We start from the raw sequence: 15255 nt of genomic DNA, 5'->3' as shown, positions 1-15255 counted from the left end.
AGATAGAGTTTTGGGTGTGGAATATGGAAATACCCTTGAAAAGGCAGGCAGGGTTTCTATGACGGCTATAAGAGAAGAGATCGTTCCTATAGAGATCATTTGTCGCATGATTTTTCCAGGAAATGCATCAACAGTCAGGTTGGTTTATCTTTAAAATAGGAGTAGATTTATATCTCAAATCTTTACCCTTGAAAAGAATTCCTTAAAAAGAAAGGAAAGGATAACATTTGCGATTAAAAACCTAAGATACTCCTGGAAATACATCACTTTTCATCAACTATTCCAATTTTGGGTATGGAATATGGGAATACCCTTGAAAAGACGCGATTTCTATGAAGGTTATAAGATAACTGATCGTTCCCATAGAGATCATCTGCCGTAAGATCATAAGACTGGGTTTTCTAGGAACATTTTATAAATGCTTCAACAGTCAGGTTGCTTTATCTTCAAAATAGGAGTAGATTTGTAACTCAAATCTTTACCCTTGAATATAATTCCTTAAACAAAAGAAAGGATATACTTTTACGGCTCAAAACTAAAGATACTCCTGGAAATACATTACTTTTCATCAACTATTCCAATTTTGGGTATGGAATATGGGAATACCCTTGAAAAGACGCGATTTCTATGAAGGTTATAAGATAAGAGATCGTTCCTATAGAGATCATCTGCCGTAAGACCATGAGACTGGCCTTTCCAGGAACATTTTATAAATGCTTCAACAGTCAGGTTGCTTTATCTTCAAAATAGGGGTAGATTTGTATCTCAAATCTTTACCCTTAAAAATAATTCCCTAAAGAATGGAAAGGTTAGTCCTGGAAATATATAATTTTCAACACAGATATATATAATGGCATGAAATGGGCACGTTTTGTGGGTTTATCTACGAAAAACAGAAGAATTTTCACCCAAAAAATAAGGACTTAAACGATTATTCTTAGGAAAAATCCATGTTCAAGGCAAAAAGAATTCAGAGCCTTCTCTTCTCACAATATACCCTCCCCTCTCTACAGGGTACATGCATAAACGTGGTGCACTTTGTTTCTTTTTTTTGGGGTGGGGGCACATTGGGCTTTTGGGGCCAATGGGCCTGGCATACTCGGTTATTATCATGCAAATTAAGTGAAGCGTTTATTTATAAATCATCGAAACAGAACAGAAAAATGCTAAATTGTTTGCACAATTGTTTTTGTTTGTTTATTTTGCAAAAGCACCAATTTATGGTCAATAAAAACACCTAAGAATACACTTAATTCCTGGGATAATCTTCAGAGAAGAAATCTAGCTCAATATAAACCCCAAAATATCTGCCTTTTTTAACCGATTTGTCCCCTTCCACCTATCTCCTTAAATACTTGTATTATTTAGCCGTCGCATGAAAAATATATCTGAAATATTCCTCTCAATATTGTTTTTTTTTTATATGCTGAAATATTTATGAGCGTCACACAACACAGCACTTTATTTTCCTGTATAGATTTTGTTGTTCTTTTGTTTCGGGGAATGTTCTACATGATATTCAAAATCATTTGCACAAAAATCAACGATGAAAATTGAACGATTCTCTTGATTTATGAAAATATCCCGCACTTCCACACATTCTTTTGAGCCAAAAAAAAAAGAAAAACGGTAAGAGTTTTCTTTGGTAATTAATGAATTTTTGGTAATGGAATTTGGCACGGGTTCATCTTGTGGATTTTTCATCAATATTTTTTTTTCGCTGGCATTTACCAAACAAATTTCCACTTGATTTGCTTTATGGGAATCTTTGATCTGCTACGAAATAACAAATTGCCAGATACTTTCGGATCGATTGAAGCCACATTCGCCGCGTGATCGTTGATGGAAAGAAAAGTTTTCCTTAAATTTGATTAACTTTTTCGATTCACTTTTCGCTTGTTTTTACTTGAGGTGGAGGCTTCTTTTCTTGGCACGCTCTGTTGTTTTTGTCCCCCTTTTTTATAGAGGGGGTTTTATTTTTGGACCACGCACAAGATTTATTTGAGTTCAGAACAGAGGAGCACGAGGAGGCACGATCCACACATGCGGCACGATCGACGTTCTGGCTGCAACTGTGGGGCCGGCAGGCACTTCTCTTTCTAGACATCGCTGCTCTCTCTCTTCTCTGAGAAATGGCTTCTCGTTTCTCTCTTGAGTTGATTTTTTTTGGCATAAACTGGCATAAATCTTGCCGGCTGCTGTGCCCATGGAAATCATATAAATTTCAATGAAATTTCTTTGCCTTTCCCATTAATTGCCCTCTTCCCTGGTTTGATGATATCTTCCAGGCACTTCCTCAACTTCCTTCCATAAAACTTCCGCTTTAAACTTCAGCTTTGATCCGACTGCAAAGATTCGCAGTTCCGTTTCACTCTTTTGTCTCTTATCGCCGACTTCCTGCCACAAATCTCGCACTTGGGCCCGAGTGCCTGCCTCACTGCCTGCCTGGCTGCCTGCAACGACTAAAGTCTTAAATCAGCTTGGCTTTTGGCCAAGAGAATCTAAACAAAGGCAAACTGCAGTCTACTTGCTCCCCTCCCTCTTTGCAGCCTGGCGAAAAGGTAAAGTCCTTCCGTTTTTGCATCTCCATTTCTCTAGCTCCTCTGTGGGGAAACCCCTTAAGTGAGTTGTTTGACTTCTTCATTGTGTCTACTGCCACTTCATCGCCAATTTGGACGAGACTCTGGGCTGGGTACACACGTTTTTTCACCCTTTTCACAAGCTCCCACACCTCCCACCCTCCTGTCAGTGCATGTGGCAGCTCCACCTTTGGTTTATTTTTTCCTCAAAAATAGCTGGAAACCCTCATCTCAAAGGCAGGTCCTGCCAGCCGTTGGGGAAATTGATTTACCTTCGATCTGGCATTTTGCAGAGAGTGCCACCGAGAGTGGCAGGCCCTAATTTATGAGCATCAAAGTGCGCCCGTAAATTTCCCTTTTAATTGCAAGTTAATTAAAAAATCGAAGACCCAAGTGAAAAAGAAGAGAAAAACGCATGCGTTTGCAACCAAAAATAAACCCCAAGACGACAACGAGGCGGCACAGCATTTATTACAAAAAAGAAATCCCATAAAAAAATATATAAAAATTTAAAGAAATGCGGCAAAAGTGCGGAAAATGTTCGAGAATATCAAGTTAATTGAACTATTCATTTTTGTGGCAGTTAGCAAAAGTTTCAACCATGCAACAGATATTCTGTAGCTGCCACAGCCAGCGGGAAGAGCGGAAATCTTCCACATTTACTTTGGAAATTCTGCCTCCTTTTTTGTTGTTTTTTGGTCTAAATATGAACACAAAATTGTGTTTGTCTGCCTGTCAATTTATCAAGAAATACATTATTCATCTCAAATGTTTCCTTCTTTTTTTCTGTGTGTGTTTCTCGTATGTTTTTGCCCAATAAATACATTTAAATAAATTGGGTTTCTATTTCTAATTCGAGTATGTCGGTGCTGGCGCTTGAGGTGCCAAATAAATTGCATAAACAAATTTTTGTGGGGCTGCGGGGGGGCTGGCTACAAATTGAATACAAATTTTGTTGATAAGTGCCAAAAACTAATCGAATGCCTTGTCAAAAATCAAACAAAAACAAGGAAAAAGCTGCAGGGGATTGAAGTCTTTTTTTTTTGGCTCAGAAATCCTTGAATTTAAGCCAGAAATCCCTGCTTTTGAGCCAGAAATCCCTGCTTTTGAGCCGGAAAACCCAGCATCCTGCTACACTCTTTGTTGACCCACCTCTCCCTGGGTTCCCTGGTTCCCATTTTGCCTCACATTTAAGCCATTCTTTGAGCCTCATTTTAGTCATGTTCTCCATGCGTAAGCTCATAAAAAGAGCTCTGGACATTTTTATAAACCCTTTTCGATTTCTTGCTTCACTAATTTGCTGCCAATCCACTCCCACCTCCCCCCCTGGGGGCGAGGGGGGTCCTGCAATCTAATTAACTTCGATTACGCTTACTGCAGCAGAAGCCGAGGCAGAAGCTGCAACAGAGGGACAGAGGACATTTTGCATAATTGCATTTCGTGGCGCATAATTCTTGCCACATGCCACGCCCACTCAAATGAGAAGGAAAAGAGCACAAAAAAAACAGTCAAGGGAGAGAGAACATAAAAATCAAGTTAAAAATGAAAGTTTTTCGCCTCTAAGCGAAAGGATAACGAAAAAGAATAGAAAGAAAGAAGAGAATACGAATGTAATTGTGTTTTGCTTTGAGTGGGAGGAGGAAGGGGGGGGGGGGGGGGGGGGGATGCTTGCACCATGTGGCAGCAGTTAAACGAAAGCCTGGAAGAGCAAAACCAAAGTAAAAGGCGCCCAAATGAAAGCCAACTCTAATTAAGTCAGGAATGACCAAAAGACCCAAGAAAGAAAAGCGTCGTAAAGGAAAACAGTGCTCAGTGCCTTTTCCTTCTTCCCTGTTTTTTTCTGGCCAGAAATTAAGGCAAGGAAAACTTCCAGCAGATAGTGGAAACAGACGATGCCTTGGGATGATTTAATTCGGGCGAAAACTTATATTTTTGGCGCTAATTATATGCCTTAATCCCTGGCCTTAGTCCGGCATTAAATGGAATTATGAATGCACCAAAGACCCACTCAAGATATCTAATAAAATGCAAGTATTTACCAGCGAAGAAAAGCCAGAGTAGCGGAGCAAAAACCCAGTGAAAGGCCAGTCTACGGAGTCCCTCACGAGTCAAGTGCTTAACTTGGGGCAGCGCCACGCAGAGTGAAGTGCAAATAAATTAGCCAAAAAAATTGCTCAAGAAATGCCCCAAGAAATGCACTCAACTTTTGCCCCCCGCCAGAGAAAAAAAAAAATAGGTACACAAGAAAAATGCATAAAAAATAATGAAAAACTAGGAAAAAAAATAAGAGATGCATAGGAAGAAGATGGCGATACTCTACCAGAAATCTATGGGAAATTTATCCATCTTACAATTTCAATCTATTTTTTGCAGATATTTTAAGATTTCTTTTGGGAAAATTAGTTGTTTATCGCCTTGGAGTCGTAAAGGAGTGAAAGAGAGTATTTCTGGGGGAGAAAGACCCAACAGAGAGCCGAAAAATCTTAAGGAAGAGCCCCTTTCTTATAGAGAAACAAGACACTTACCAGTCCATGGGACTTCTAAGAGAATTGGTATCCAGATTTGATGGAAGAAAATCATCAAAATGGGGTACAACCCTCAACCCCAAGACATTCAATTTGAGATCTCCTGAGGAATCCCGGGTGTACCTATAGGAAAGCAAAGCTCTTCAAGCGATGGGTCTTCTATGTGTTCTATAATCTTCACTTTAAGGCAGATAGATTTCAAAAAGAGGTACAAGTTTCCCTTGAAATTCATAGATGAATAAGTCTTTTGATCCCATAGAACACATACCATCTATAGTCTCTCTTCTACACCCAACACCCACCAAAGAATACCCTTTCCAAAACTCAGAAACCGTGGAGCCGTGGACCCGTGGACCCGTGAATATGCAAATTTGAATTATTGCAAAACTACTTGTAATCGTAGATTTTTTCATTGTCATTTCATTGGACTCGAAACTTTTTTACGCTAATCAGGGGATACGCCCAGAACAGAGAGAGGGGAGGAGCTGGAGTGAGGGTAGCCCACGAAACTACTTCAAGGATTCAATTGAGTAGAAAACAGAGCGGCGGAAGGAGCAGCAGTAAGCGATGCTCACTCGATGGCTCCTTGGGCAGTAAATTTGGCGTAAAGTAGGCTATTGATTTTTGAGTCCCCCGAAGGACAGCCAGCGTTTAAGTAAACTTCAGTAAACCGTTAACAGATTTAGCCAGAGATTTGTGTGGCGTCCAAAAGGGAATGTGAAATGCGGTGGGTTGCCTGTTGGGTGGATTGCTTATGCAAATGAAGGAGATACAACTTTAATTCGTTGCGGAAATCCGTCTTTCCAGGGATGGTGGGGAGGGGAGGGAGGCGAAAAATAAACGACACTCATTTACACTTGAGCGATGCCCTTTAGATGCCCCAAAAGAGATGTCTAACCAAATAAAATCTGGGAGGGAAACTAAATCAAAACTAAATAGAGAAAGCAGAAGAGAGAGTGAGTGAGTGAAGTGCAAAAGAGACTGCCTGCTGCCTCTTCGAGTGGACCCCTAGAAACTTCCCTTTCGAGTGGACTAAAGGCTGAAAGCGTACTGCCAGATAGTGTTTGGGGCACAAGCACACACACACACACACACAGACCACACACTGGACAGTGGACAGTGGCCTGTCCTCCACTTGTATTAAAGGAAAAACGCTGCAGGCATTTTAAGTGTTGTTAATGCCCGCTGCGGCGGTGGCGGCTACAAACTTTTTTTCCACTGCCAAAATGAAACAAGTTTTCCCTCTCTCTCTCTCTCTCTCTCTCGCCACGTACTCCAGTTACACTTTTATGCATTTATAAAAAAAAAAAACCAAAAAGTCTCTAGAAGAGTGGCCAGGGGTGTGTGGGTGGTGGTGGGTGGTGGAAAGTTTTCGCTTACGCGTGGCGGCTTACGTGTTTGTCATCTGCCACGAGGGGCGGGGCGGGGTGGAGGCAATTCTCTACATTCCACTGCCCTTCTCTTAGTTTTCGGGGATTTTTCACTCCATATCCCATTCAGAGTTTGGGTCAAAGTTCCACATGAATGGGGCACAGATTTAAATACAATTTTGATTTAAACGAACTCAAATTTACACTGTTCTCGGTTCCTATACACATAACGATGGCTAGGCATTACCAAAAACGCAGGTCTCCCAAATCCCACGGCTCTTGCCGCAGGCCAGGTGTTCAAAGAGCCCAACGACACTTGTTTTCTGCTTTCCCACTAAACTAATGAACCCATTGGCGTGATTTTCTGCCATCTCTTAGATATAAACATTGAAATTTATAATCAATAAAATTTATACAAGTTTTCCAATATTTTTTAATTTTTATTAGTCTTTAAAAGTCGCCAAATTCTATGATTTGTACCCTTAAAACAGCAAATTAATTAATTAATAAAGCACTTCAGTGATTAGACTAAAAAAAAGCTACAAATCTAATTCTTTTCAGGTTTTTTTGATTTAAAATTCAATCCATTTTTTGTGCTAATTTTTCAATTTAATTTTTTCCAATAAAGGTGCGAATAATTCCGCTTCAAGATGTACTCGTACTTTTAGCTGTTGAATAATTAATTAATTAAGCTGTCTGCTCTCGCATTTGCATTCAATTAACAATTTTGTTATTATTATGCCACGGCGTACCCCCCCTACATCCCTCCTCCCTCTCCCGATCAGGTGATTATTTCACATTTTGCAATTCAAATTCCATTTTAAGACCATTTTTTGTGGCCACCTTTTTGGGGTTTTTTCTGGAGAAGCTTTTTTACCAATTCCTTTGGAATATTTTCATAATTACGTCAAAGGCAGCCTGCAGGCAGGAAAGGCACTCGACTTTATGAGGATAAAAACGAAATTAAATTGTTACATCCAAGGCAGGAGGAGAAGGAGTGGAATGATGCCCCGAAATGTTGCGCGCATCTGTTACGCATTATAAAATATGTCATATCCTGTTTCCTGCAGTCATCGCACACACACAGAAGCAGCTTATCGGAGCTGCAGGTTGCAAGTGCCGCAAAGGAAGCGCATTGCATCTCCTTTGCTCATCTTCTCATAAATGTATCGCACAGATACACGGCCCAGCAATCTCTGCCGGCAAGCGTAAGTCAAGCGGGAGAGGCTTCCCATTCTTGGCTCCTTGCGTAAATCGGCGCAAAATGATATAAATTTCGTTGCTTATTTGCCATGCAACTTCTTGGAGACACTCTCAAGGGTAGCACGAGTCCATTGGCTATGGGATGGGGTATGTTTTTTTTTATAGGAAAAGAGTCTTGGGGGAGATTAGGGGGCGTGGAGGGCAGAGAGTGGCATTTGGTTGGGAGACCCCTACATTTAATCCAGATTTAATATACACAAAATCCACATTTAATCACTACTTAATCCTCAGGCATTCCCCATGCACTCCCCATATGTACTCCACACACAAGCCAGATGCTTCTTAAATTCAACTACCGCAAAATCCACATTTAAACAACATACAATCCACATTTCATTTGAATTGAAAGCCCATACAATTTACACAATCGTTATACACTTCATGGAACAAAATAAATACGATCCACATATAATCCACAAGTAATCCACAAGTAATCTACATACAATCCACATACAATCCACATACGATCCACAATGAATTGACATGTGCTGATCATTATACCACCAACATTTAACATTTAATCGACATACAATCCACAATCATCTTTTTGCAAGCCACATGCAATCCACTTTTAATAAAAACGATGCAAATTGTAATCTACATTCAATCTACATGATATTCAGACCCAATTCTCCATCAGTCTACATTTAATCCCTAGTCAATCCCCTTACGATCCACTTCCCATCGTCCCTCCCAATCCACAATCCTCTTTATACAAACCACATGCAATCCACATTTAATTCAGGCAATGCAAATTGCAATCTACATTCAATTCACATGATATTCCGAATCAAAACACATGGGATTCCCCATCAATCTACATTTAATCCCTAGTCAATCCCCTTTCCATCCCCTTTCCATCGTCCCTCTCTTTCTTCCCGTAAAAAGTGCATTCAACAATCGTTCTCGCCTCCAATTTGGTGAATATTTTATATTATTTTCCCCCGTTTTGTTGCTCTTTTGCTTACACTTCGGCTCTTCGGAGGACTCTCTTGTTCGAGTATTGTTGTCTTAATTGTTGTTGGGCGTTTGCCCGTCCAGTCATTGCTTTTGCTTTTGCTTTTGCTTTTGCCTTTGCTGTTGTTTCTTGTTGTTTGCTTTGTTGCCAGCGCTGTCACTGTTGCATGGTCTCTCTGTGTGTGTGTGGGTGTTGCACGTTGCACTTGCAGTCGGGGCTTGTTTTTTTCCAGCATTTCCCTGTCCGATTGCTGACGTGGCTATGGGAGAACACAGCGGCAGCACAACACTTAAGTGCACTTGAGCTGTTTTTTAATTAAAATGCAATTTTTCAACAGAGAAAAAGTCGAGAAAAATGCAATTTTTCAACAGAGAAAAAGTCGAGAAAAATGCAATTTTTCAACAGAGAAAAAGTCGAGAAAAGTTGAGGAAAACACAAGCAAAAGTCACGCGGCAAACAAAGGGAAAACTTGTTGTGTTTTCTAAAACAGTTCTCCTCGTGGGCGGGGGGGGAATAAACATGCAACATACATATTTATTCTAAAATCAGTTTCATATTTTGATTGAAACCGCACCGCATGCACATCAATCATGCCACAAACTGTATCCCAATCACGAGTGCTGCAAGGGTCGTTTAGTGCCGGAGATCATGGATGCTGCCCCTGCCACACAATCAACATCAACATCAGCGTCAGCGTCAGAGGAAAGTCCCTGCCGCCACCGCAGCGGCAACTTTGTCGTTCTTTTGTGGTACTCCCCTCCCCCTCCCCCTCCCCCTGCCCCTCTCCTCGTGCTGTTATTTATGCAGTTTCCTCCGCTATGATGATGCTGTTGCAACCCTTTTGGCCCTTGCCTCCTCCACTTGGCTCCAGGTTGCGGCAATACGTGCCCTGCTGCTGCCCGACGTCGATGCGATGCCACATTTACGCGCTGCACTTGCCACGAGCGCGTGGATACAAAAATAAACAAAACATCTACCATGTCGCCGTCGCTCTTGTTCGCCCCAAAGGAAGGGTTGTCCACCACACTCCGAACGTGTGCCAATTTAGGCGGAAAAGGCAATGAACGGGGGGTGGCAGGGGCATGCAACACGCTGCGGCATAGAAATGGGGGAAGAACGTTGGGTGTGGCCAGAGTTTCAGACATGTTTGCCCCCACAAAGTCATCGATGGAGGGTTCTATCTATAGATCGAAGACTTTTTCATCACTCTTTGCATCTTTTTTCGTACAAGTTCCGTTTAATTAATAACTGTGATAATTTCTGGATCAAAATCGCGTTCATTTATTGCTTTCTTCTTGCAGAAAATCATTCATTACTCTCTGCTTTCTCCACTCCCAGAAAAGCATTCATTTCCCTCTGCCACATCATTCATTTCCCTCTGTCTTTCCCTCAAAACACAATCAAAATTCATAAGGAAAGCAATTATGAAACTGGTCAATGGATGAGCGTGGAGCCAGGACACAAGGGGAGAGAACGTACCATCACATGCCATCAAACCATAATTAATATTCTATCCCCATAAGCACACACCCCCCCTCTCTCGCCCTCTCTCGAGATTCAACACTTGCCACCACAAGGATCTGCATGCCACACCCCCCCTCCCCTTGTGGAAAACGACAAATTAACAATAACTAATTGGAAGCTAATGACCCATTCAAGCGTTCACATCTCCTGGCAATATTATGCGCCCCCAAAAGTCCCACAATGGCTGTCCTGCAGGACACTTTGGTTGGGCACCCACCAGAGAGTCCAGGCCGACAACCGTAAGGATTAGCTTGTGGGGTGTGGTGGAGCATGAAATCCACAAAATTTTGAGCATAATTAGCACACAGTCTGCTGTTGCTGTTGCTGCTTCTGTTGCTGCTGCCCCTGGGCATACACACAATATGCAAACATGACTCTTGGAGAGCGCTTGAAAGGCAGGCCCAGAGGTCGAAGAGGTGATACTCTAGGCCGAAGAAGAGGACAGCTTCTCAAGGAACTTCCCTGGGAACTCCTTTTCCTTCCCCCACAGACTCTTCAGATAATTATTTCTGTTAAGTTTGTAGATACTTCTTCTTTAGATATGCACTACTCTTCTAGATACTTTTTCTTCTGATGCTTATTTTCAGATACTCCCTCTTTCCATAGTTCCTCTTCTGCTAGCAATTCAGATACTTCCCCTACAGATACTTGTTTTGAATACCGCTTCCTCTGCTAGTTCTTTAGATACAAGTAGTATTTCAGATATTTGCTTAGATACTTCCTCTTCTGCTATTGCTTTAGATACTTCGCCTTCAGAAATTTGTTTAGATACATCGTCTCCTGTTAGTTCTCTAAATACATCTTATTCTGCTAGTTGTTCAGATACTTCTTCTTCTGCCAGTTCTGTGGATACTTCTCCTTCAGTTATTTCTTTAGATACTTCTTCTTCTGTTAGTTCCTTAGATATTTCTTCTTCTGCTAGTCCTTTAGATACTTTTCCTTCAGAAATTTCGTTACATACATCTTCTTCTGCTCGTTCTCTAGATACATCTTATTCTGCAAGTTCTTTAGATACTAATTCTTTAGATATTTGTTTAGATATATCTTATTTTGCTAGTTCTTTAGATACTTCTTCTGCTAGCTCTTTAGATACTTCTTATTCTATTTTTTCTATTTATTTAGATACTTCTTCTTCTGCTAGTTCTCTAGATACTTCCTCTTCTGCTACTTGTTTATATACTTCTCCTTTTGCCAGTTCTTTAGATACTCCTCCTTCAGATATTTGCTTAGATACTTCTTCATCTATCCTCTCTTCAGATGCTTTTTCCACAGACTACGATATTTCTCCTTCACTCACTTTCTCAAATACTTCTGCCGGCCACAATTTTCCCCAAATCTCATGAAATGCAAGGCAGAGAATTCTCGCTCTCAATTTTAGCAAAAAATTCAATAAAAATTCCCATTTAATTCCTCAAACGAGACGAGCCTCGTCCTGCTGTCATTATACCCCATTAAGATATTTCTTCTTGAGATACTTATATTTCAGATACTTGCCTTCTTAAGATACTTGCCACACACACACAGGCAGTCGCTTCCTTCCTCTTATTGACACATGTGCCGTTAAAGATACACATAAAAGATACAGATACGTGTGCCTCGACAGCTTTCGGGGTGTCTGGGCGTCGCAAACTCATTAGAGAGTCACTGTTTATGCCACAGGAGGCAATTAGAAAATGATTTAGCGCAATTTTCGTGTGATTAAAAATGGCGAGACGGCATCTAGGAATTTACGGGGGCTCTACGTGTGGCCACAGGATACGCCCGATTGCTCCCCAGGTTATCCGCAGGACAAGCTTTTGGCTAATTGCAAAATGTTGTTGGTAATAAAAAGAAAAGAAACAAGAAAGTGGCAACAATTGCCATGTTCTTTGTCTTTATTTCTGTCACTTTTTCTAGATTTTCATTTGCAGGACCAGCCAGGGGGCAGGCCACTTTATCATGCAACACTCTCTCTCTCTCTCTGCGCTTCATCTTCATCTTGCAACTCCTCTCGGCTCATCTCCATTACCATTACCATTCGCTTTCCATCTCTTCCCCCCCGGTGGCTGCTGCACCTACAGCTTCTGGCATAGCTCAAGTGGATGATGCCCCTGCCCCTCTCTCTCTCTCTCTCTCTCGACTGAGTGGCAAGATAGTTTTCATGCCGTTACTCCCTGGCACAGCCTTTTCCCTGTACCACGCGCTCCATCCCCCTGTTGCATGTCGCTGTGGCATCTGTCTGCATCAGTCGCCTAATGGCCGCTTTGCGGCTCAAGTGCCACGCAGCTCCGCGGATCCATGGAGCGTGGCAGTGCGGCCTAGGGAAAGTCATCAAGTATTTAAGGCGAAACCGAAACCGAGACAAGTTCTATGCAAACCAAAAACTTTTCCAAGCTTAGAAAATGGCTTAAAGACTCCACTGGAAATAGCCAGAGACTCCTCTGAATTTATGCCCAAACTTTTTTTGGGTAAACACCAGAGAGACATTTCCCCCCAGCCCCCCTCTCGGCCATAGATATGTGTGGGGCAATCTACTACTATTTTTGGCCAAAAATTTAGCCAGAAAATGCAAATTTCCAATCAACCAAAATACCACCCCTCCCCCCTGCCCGCGTCCACCTCAGTCTCTTCTCTAATCATTTTCATTTTTGCAGGTCAAAGCCAAAGAGAGAGTGAGGGGGAGGGGTAGGGGGTGAGTGGGAGGGAGATTCCTCCCCCCGATCATTGTTAATAAATTTCCCGCTTAATTCATTCATGGGGATTGCCCCAATTCATGTTGAGAGCCCAACCGCCAGCCAACCGCCAACCAATTTCTCAATTTGAAATCAATTTTCGTTTGCGCCCCTCCAGGAAGGGACGCGGGGGTGGCTAGGGGAGGGGCTGTGCCACCAGGCAGCACTAAATCAATCACTTAACTATTTCCCTGCACTTTTCACAGTGCAATTTATTTAACGCAAACAACACCAAAAAAAAAAAACAGAACCGAATGCGGGTGGGAATCAACGAAACAATTGGCCATAAAAAAAACACACCTCCCCCCGCCCAAAAAAGTATCCGAGGGATCCACTATATATATAAAAAAATGTATACATTCCCCCTTTCTTTTTATTGCTGCTCCAAAACATACGCCAATATTGTGTACCACCGCATGTTGCATGTAGCGCGTTGTGTTGCGTTTTTTTTCTAGATTTTTATGCTATTAATATTTTTATGGATTTTTGTTTTGGCCGTTTTTGGGTTAACAATAATCGTGGTATGGAGATTGTTTACGACAAGGATTATATTTTGCACAGGACTCGAATGGATGCCCTTTTCCGCCGGTTTTGTGTATCGATCGAGTGGATTATGGATTTGCATAGACGCCTCGCATCGTATTGAATTTCAACATTGAATTACTTCATCAAAAGGGAATCAAGGGGAAATCAAAGGGGAATTCTGAAAGGGGAGGCTTCAGGGGGGTCGGGGTAATGCTTTTCCAATTGAGTGTGGCCAGTGCAGGGGAAAAGGGCGATTTCTGGGGCTATTCCACAAATAATTTGGGGCCTCAATCAATGTGTTATTTCAGGCGCCTTTCTCTTCTATTCTTGTCATTCCTCTATGGATTTTTTTAAGATATTTTCAGTTGCAAAAAAGTCTCTAAAGTCCCTTCCAATAACGTTCTTCCAAGGCATATAGTTTCCACCTAATTCCATCTCTATTTCGCCCACTCCAAATACCCTTTTGAGGCACCTTTCTTATCAGGCAACTCACTCCATCCATCCACCAATATGGCTTCACTTTCTGGCTCTTCCTGAAGCACCTTCCTAATGATGTCCTTGCACCACTCAAAGTCAAAGTTACTCTTGATTTTCTATAGTGTATTTCCTGCATTTTATTGCATGGAAATTTCAGAATATGTTTAAATTGACTCCCCCTCCCTTCCCCTCCCTCTCCCTATTCTAAAGTATTTTTTTTGTCAAAAAATTGCATATTTTATATGAAATTCCATATTGAAAGAGGCGTAACCCTCCGTTCTGTGCCCGTTCTGTTCCATTTGAATGCATTTTTGATTTGCCATTCGATGGTCGGGGTTTATCTTTCGAAAAGTGGAAAATATGCATAGTGGTGGATATTTTATTGTTGTACATGGCTTTCATTTATTAATAAAAATCATTGGTAAATCATTAAAACACACCGCTGCAGCAGTGCCCGCCCCCTCCCCGCCCCCAAGCACCCCCAAGGGCTATAAATGGCTGCAAATTTATGCATCGTCTGCAATGTTGCAGCATGCAACTAAATGGAACAGAATCATCATCTAGATATCATCCAGCAGCATGCCGCATATTTCCAACGAAATTTGAATACTCTAGTGGCAAGTGGGACAAAGGGAAGCAGGGGGGAAATTCGCATGATTTAGTGGCCGGGCAAAACGATTACGATATGCTAATGGAAGGGCGGCTGCGCCACACCTTCCTTCTTCCTTTTTCCTGTGCTTTTTTCTCCTTTGGTTTTATCTTTAATCTCTGGGTAAATATACAAAACAGCTTAGCTTCCATCTTAAAGTAATACTAATGATTCAGCATAATTTGCTATGCTAAAAGTATCTTTTCTTTAAGTAATTTAATATCTAAATCCTCCAAACGCCACTTGAAACATTTGAGAAGGATCTTTAGACAAAGATATATAACATGTATTTTATTGTAGTTTATGTGTATCTAGATAAAATAATTACTTGAGATTTAAGTTCTAGAACCATTTGAAAAGTATCTTTTCAGCGTATAGACACATTTGCTTTAGATACACTCCCCGACACTTGAATACGACATACTAAAATGTACACTTTAGGCAACAATATTTCCGGCACAAGCCATAGAAAACGGTGAATTTGAATTTTCCTCAAATCTCTATTCAATTTATCATAAATTAAAAAAAAAATAATAGCCATATTCATCAAAGTAGATTGAGAAAAAAAAATTTAATTGACATAACTCAAATTTCCGCTCCCAAAAAATGCGACACTTGAATACGACATTCGCATTGAAAAATTTTTTATTTTGGATGTGGTCGCGACCGGACAT

At 41.2% G+C, this 15255-nt stretch overlaps 1 protein-coding gene across 1 annotated transcript in view; it reads right to left on the bottom strand.

Annotated features, from left to right (window-relative positions):
* Window positions 1–2040, bottom strand: part of LOC6594119 — a 47435-nt gene extending 45395 nt beyond the window's left edge. Inside the window, exon 1 of the mRNA XM_026995212.1 lies at window positions 1732–2040. The gene's annotated coding sequence lies outside the window, so the exon portion shown is untranslated. The remainder of the gene's footprint in view (window positions 1–1731) is intronic.
* Window positions 2041–15255: the final 13215 nt, after the last annotated feature.

This window comes from Drosophila persimilis, unplaced genomic scaffold (genome assembly GCF_003286085.1).
Source record: "Drosophila persimilis strain 14011-0111.01,24,50 unplaced genomic scaffold, DperRS2 tig00000000-arrow-pilon, whole genome shotgun sequence".
Lineage (NCBI taxonomy): Eukaryota > Metazoa > Arthropoda > Insecta > Diptera > Drosophilidae > Drosophila > Drosophila persimilis.
The sequence above is the reverse complement of the archived record's forward strand: the minus strand, read 5'-3'. Positions and strand labels throughout refer to the sequence as shown.